The sequence below is a fragment of the Durio zibethinus genome, chromosome 2, assembly GCF_047325235.1.
Source record: "Durio zibethinus cultivar Kanyao isolate XHJ-2024 chromosome 2, ASM4732523v1, whole genome shotgun sequence".
NCBI classification, from domain to species: domain Eukaryota; kingdom Viridiplantae; phylum Streptophyta; class Magnoliopsida; order Malvales; family Malvaceae; genus Durio; species Durio zibethinus.
The window spans coordinates 857,882-864,689 of NC_143163.1; the positions used below are offsets into that span (position 1 = coordinate 857,882).

Here is a 6,808-nt window from a genome sequence, read left to right on the forward strand (position 1 = left end):
TGAAGATCAGGATTTTTTACTTGTTGACTTTCTCTTTTATCAGAGTAAAACGATACATGTGATAAGTACAGTAGATCACGTTGAATGTTACAACTTAGAATTAGCAGAGTGTGAAGTCATTTTAAAATTTAGCCCTTTGCATCCTGAAGTTCTTGACGTCAATCTAAATGCTCGGCTTATGGCAGAGGATTTTGAGATATGTCAAACTGCTCGTATATCGTTTATTTAGTAGAATCAACTAGTAATGAACTACTGTTAATCCAAAGATTCTATGATCAATTTGTAAGGATGGATGAAGATGACGGCATTCCACTAGCATACAACCAAACAACCAGCTTTCAAGTGTTCAAGATGGATACTAATACTGGTCAATGGCATAGGTTGTCTAGCTAGATGACCAAGTGTTGTTTACAGCTTGGAGGTTCATTATCACTTTCAGTCAAAGATGTTACAGGGGTTCATCAAGGAAATTGCATTTACTTTACTCAAGATTGTGACTACTGCAGAGATGATCCATGGCCCATTTTATCTTGTGATGGTGGTGTATATTAACTGCAAAGTGGAAGAATTGAACGCTCATTTCCTAGTGTCAGCCTTCCTTTGCGTTCTCAAATATGTTGGTTAACACCAATGCTATCGGTAAGATGAATGATCTTCTTCTATTTAAAAAAAAAAAAAAAACTTTACTAATACCTTATTGTTTCGACAGATTGACTGGAAGTAAAGCTTACGGGTATTTCTCCATATGGTGAAGAAATTAACGGCCTAGTTTAGAACTTTGACAACAGAACAGATGCAAGTTTCAAAATATAACTCAAAATCTTGGTTGTTTTATCAGTTATCCTATGAAAGGGTTTTGGTGTTTAAAATTTTAACTAAAATTCTCCACTGGTTACATTTTGATAATTATAACTTCTCACTGTGCCCAAATCGAAGAGTTATATTCATGCACAGAAGTTATCCAAAGTAGTACTCTCGATCGGTAATTATTATTATTATTATTATTATTATTATTATTATTATTATTTTGGTGAAAAGGGAAATAACATAGAGAAACAATTAAAGGCGGGCAAAATGCCTGAAATTACAAAGGCCAGGAGAGCATAAGAGCGTAACCCCAGCTACATCTGTAACAAGTATGGATATAATAGATGTGGTAACAGTTTTGTGATCATTAGATGAATTTGAAAATAAAAATAAATCATCACCGATCTTTTTTAGTTAAATGTGATAAGTCACTTATTAAAATTTACATTTTAACAAAAATTTTAAAATTAATTAATACTTTATCCAAAAAGATAATTTTTTAAGTTTACGAAAATAATTTGAATTCAAGAGTCAATTGCGCCTAAAGAAAGATTAATGCCCTCAAGCATCGTTTAAAATGGTATCAATTAATTATATATTCTTTAATTATGACTAAATGATCTTAATTTTGGTATCTATAATTAATTTTTTTATTGTCTTTATTGTAGTAAAAAATATTTTTAGTTGTTTGTTTAAAAAATAAATAGGAACTTTGCATATTAAAAAATCCTTAAAAATATTCAAATACTCTGACAATATTAAAAAGAACTTTTTTATCTAAGAAGTTTTTAAGAATTACTACTCGAAAATTTGAAAAATCATATTCTCAGCAATTCATATTTACCATCAATATATATATTTAATAAGCATAAAATATGATATATATATAATTTAAAATCAAATAATATTTTCTAAAAAATTAATTTCTTATTTTATTTATTAAAAAGATGAAAAATCTTTATAAAAAATTATCCTAACTGCTCTGATATAATATAGGCATTTTAGATAAATTTTCTTACCTAGATATTCCTAAAAAATCAATACTTAGACTCTTTTAGGATCTCATTCTAGAAATTTGATTTATATTTATTATTATTTTTTTAATTTTTAGTATGATGTACATGGATTAATTTATGATGTTATTGCATTATATAAAAGTTCATTTTTAGAAGTGAAAAATAAATGAAAATTTTTCATATTGAGAATCATTATAGATATTTTAATTTTTTAGCAATATTTTTAAAAAAATTCTCTCACTTAAGAAATATTCAAAAATTACTATTTGGATTTCCTTAGGTCCTATCATCGGAAACTTTGTTACATTCAAGATTATGTAGTGCCAAGAATAAGTGCAAGATGCATATGAAAAAAAAAAAGTATTATACATATTTTAAGAAAATATATTACCTATCTTACTTATGTTATATTTCTTCATTGCTCATTTTAATTTTGTATTAATCCCTAATTATTTCACTATTACTATTAAAAAGTTTTAAAAGGAACAAAGTAAGTAAGATATTTTATTGAAAATTTTTCTAGACACTCTGAAACTTTGGTAGTTTTTTAAGAAAAATTTTTTCACTTAGGGATTTTATAAGAATATCTACTTGAACTTCTTTAAAATCTTATCCTCAGAGATTGTGTTTACTTTTTTCTTTCTCATTTAATTTTATTCTAATCCTAATTCTAATTTTTTAATTTCTATTATTTTTTATTGAAAATAAAAAATAGTTAATCATAATATTCAAGTATCATTGTGTTAATTTCATTAGAAAGAAAAATGATCTTTTTTTTTCATTATTTCCCTTTTTTTATATTATTAAAATATCATTTAATTATAAATATAAATTTAGGAAAACAAATGAAAAATATTTTATATCAAATACTTTCCTAAATATACCATTACTTTAGTAGTATTTTTTAGAAAAATATTTTCATGTAGAGATTTTAAGAAATCATTACTCGAACTTTTTTAAAATCTCATCATCGAAAAATTTCATTTATATTATTATTATTATTATTTGTTTTGCATAAATCTAAGTGTATGAAAAATAAAATGTGCCAAACATAGATTAAAATATCAAAGATTAAATTAAAACAAGCATAGGAATCCAACCAATAAGGAAATTAAAAATGCATAAAATTAAACTTGTAATTAAACTTAAAAAATATAAAAATATATGCTTAGACATGATTAAAATTAAATATATATGAAAGTAAATCCTTATTGGGAATGAACTTTATGCTTTATATTTTAAATTTTCATTTATTATAAAATTTTAACTCAAAAAAATTACCTAGAACTATCCCATTTAAAATTAACAAAAGGAATGCAAAGGATATGCCCCAATGTCTTGGCTTTTTATGATCTACATTTTAAAAACTTATTTACTATAAAATTTCAACTATAAAAGATTGTATGAACCTATCTCATTTTAAAGCAAATAAAAGGAATGCAAAAGATATGGCTCCCACATCTTGGCTTTATATGTTTATATGATGTTATTATCATGTCTGTCGTTTCACTAAAAAAAAGGATCATTTTTTATACTACATTATCAGTAAATAGAAAAAACAATTGAAGGTTTAAAATTTCTTGTAAACAAGAGGCATGCAGCAGAACCTAAAATTATGCAATTGTTGGGATTCTAAACTCATGCAATTAAAGACTTTCATGCAAGAAATGAAGACAAGGCTTCAAGCTTCTGTAAAATCGACACACCAGGACAAAAATCATAAAACCAGCTTTAAGAATGAAAAAATATAAACAGTCCATGTTTCTGCCTATTTGGCAATTGCTCTTCTGGTAAAATAAAATCCTATGATCATGGAAACCAACCACCATCTTCTGTGGTAGAAAGGAGACTAAAACCTTCCCAAGGAATCTTCCCCATGGACGGCTACCATGCAGAAAAGGCAAACCATGCAAACAAAAAAAAATGAAGCCTTAAATACACGCGGCAGTCCATGCTGAACAATAAACAACAAATAGTGACCATTTGAAGCTTTAAGCTTCGAAGAACAAGCAAGGCAGTAATTGCAAACATGGTGAAGCTTGTGGCTTTTAGATATAAACCCATACAAGAAGGACAAAAAACAACATGTGCAAAGGAATGGAGTTTCAGACCCCTGCAAAAGATAATGCCAAAACATCAAATAGGAAAAATAAAGGGGAAAATGACTCAAACTTCTAACCCCCATATAAATACCTGTCTTCCCTTGTTTTTTATAACCTAACTTTTTTGTTAATTAAAAAAAAAATCTCTTTTGCATAAAAAAAAAGTAAAAAAAAATGGTTCAGGATCAAATAAACATGCAATTTGATTTGAATTAAATTTTAAATTTATATAATATTATACAACATATGAAAAAATTGAATCAAATCAAATCGTTATCACTTCTATATATTAAATCTGTTCATAGACCAAGCAGTTTGTTAGATCTATGGAATTCATTAGACTTAATGTCAAGTTTTGGACAAAAATATTTAAATTTAAATTCAATTCAATTTGATCTATATATTATTTAATTAATAAAACCATTAATTAATATTTTTTAATAAAATCGAATTTATTTGAATATGACTTAATTGAACCTTGATTTTGGATGGATCAACCGATATTTATCTATTTGATGTTTATCCCTCATTTTTCCATTTTTTCATTTTTCCCTAGCTAATACTCCAATATTGCAATATATAAAAATCCTAATTTAATTTTAAATACTAATTTATCTAACTTAAACATTTCTTATATTTTCCTGACCAGAAAAACATTTGTTATATATTCCCATAAGAAAACTATAGTATTAAGTCATTGTTAATTAATTAACGGATTAACCACTTGTATAGTCTGAAGAATAATATTGGAGGTAAAGTATTCAACTCCGCTGAATGTCCATGAGAACATTCTTTTGAAGTAAATCAATTTTCTGGGCGGTGGATACTAAGGGTGTAATCGAGTCGAATCGAGTTGAATAGTGAGAAGTTCGAGCTCAATTCACAACTCGGGATTCAATATTTGATTCGAACTCGATCGAGTTTTATTTTTCAAGCTCGAGTTCGATTCGTAATCGAATTCGAGCTATTCAAGCTCGCTCGATTAAGCTCGATTAATATATAAAAATAAACTCGATTCGTATAATCGACAAGAATTCGATTATTCATACTCGAATTCGAACTCGGACTCGAAATATTTTATTAATTAAATAATAAAATATATTTAAATATAAAAGCTCGATTAGGCTCGTGAGCTACTCGAGTCAGATATAAAAATACTTGAATTCGACTCGATCGATAAGTCAAGCTACTCGAGTTCGAGCTCGATTCGATAATAATTGAATCGAATTCGAATAACTTACGAGTACTAATGTATCATTTACAACCCTAATGGATACAATATTAAATGCAAAACAGTTTAATTAAATTTTTGGCCACATCTTACGACGCGTGCCATAAGCTTTCTTGTGCTTCTTAAGAGAATATGTCAATTTTAATGTTCATTGGCATAATAATAATAATAATAATAATAAATTATTATTATTATTATTATTATTATTATTATTATTATTATTATTATTATTATTATTATCACTTGACATCAAGTAAGTAATTGATAAAATGATTTAAATATGACGAGGTAACAGCACATGGGCATTGGAGTTGATCATGTCTATACGCCGTTAAACTAACGGAAAATTCCCTGGAAACAACCGTTTAAAAATGATTTAATTAACAATACCTAACTCCTTCAAATCTCCCACATTTCATCCATCTCCACCCTAGGCGCCACGAGTTTCTTTTGCTTAAAAAATACTTTGATCAGTATCTCCGTCGTAAGAACCGCCTTAAACCACCAGTTTGGGTTGAAAATCTTGTGAATTTCTTGATTTATAACTATGTCGGAAACATCTTTAAGGCCAAGAGCTGTAGTTTCCAAGCAGCCATCTCAATCAGGAGCACCAACAACGAGCATCAGCAGCAACCATGAGCCTGAAACACCAAAATGCCCATCAAGCCACCCACTTTGTCCCAACGGGCGATCTCTCAAACCTTAACAAGCACGGCAAACTTAGCCAACCTTCCTAGCGTTCCAACTCCTTGTGCCGATCTTCACCAACAACGGATCGTGTGACTCAGCTACGCGCCCCATGACGCTAGCCCCCCTCTTCTTCCTTCCCTTTCCTGTTTTCTTGCTTCCTTCACAGACAGCGTCAAGTCATCAGATGGACAAGTTTATTATGGTTTTGCAACATTCAAAGGGATGTTCCTGTTTGACTACCCTCATCCTACAGGTTCAGACCTGCCTGATCTGAGCAAGTATAGAATCAAGTTTATTGATGGAGTCCACGGTGCTTTGTCTGTGCTTGTGTTTGGTGCTGTGGCTTTGAAGGGACAAGAATGTCTTGAATTGCTTCTACCCAACACCTAAACATGAAGCTCAGGAGGCTTTGAACATTGCACCAATTGGAATTGGGCTCATTTGCAGCTTGTTATTTGTGGTTTTTCCAACCGGAAGGCATGGAATTGGCTACCCGGTCACGCCCGGCAAATAGTTATTCATTACTTTGTTCAGCTTCTCTTCTTTTTCTCTATAGTTCATTTATTTATTTATTTTCTTCAGGAATATAATAGTGTCACACCAAAAAGTCAAGCATTATTTAACTTATCAATAGAATAAATTGGAATAGTTAATGCTGACTTTTTTTTTTATTTTAATGCTTATCATTTATATTTATTCTTAAGTTTAATTTGTTAGGAGTGGTGAATAAAATAAAATGAAACAATCAATTTAACCAATTATATCAAAAATTGACAAAATAACCGATTCAATTACTTATGTTAAATCAATATTTATCAAACCATTTAAGAACCTAAAAAAACTTCAAACCAGTTAAGCCAAGAAAAAGCCAAACTCATTAAAAATTCAATAAATTTTAATAATAAATCTTTGCATTTAATATATTAAAAAATAACTTTAAAAAATAATATACAATTACACTT

At 28.6% G+C, this 6,808-nt stretch overlaps 1 pseudogene; it reads left to right on the top strand.

The window, feature by feature from the left end:
- The first annotated feature begins 5,653 nt into the window (after positions 1 to 5,653).
- Positions 5,654 to 6,446, top strand: LOC111308487 (protein DMP3 pseudogene; annotated as a pseudogene).
- Positions 6,447 to 6,808: the final 362 nt, after the last annotated feature.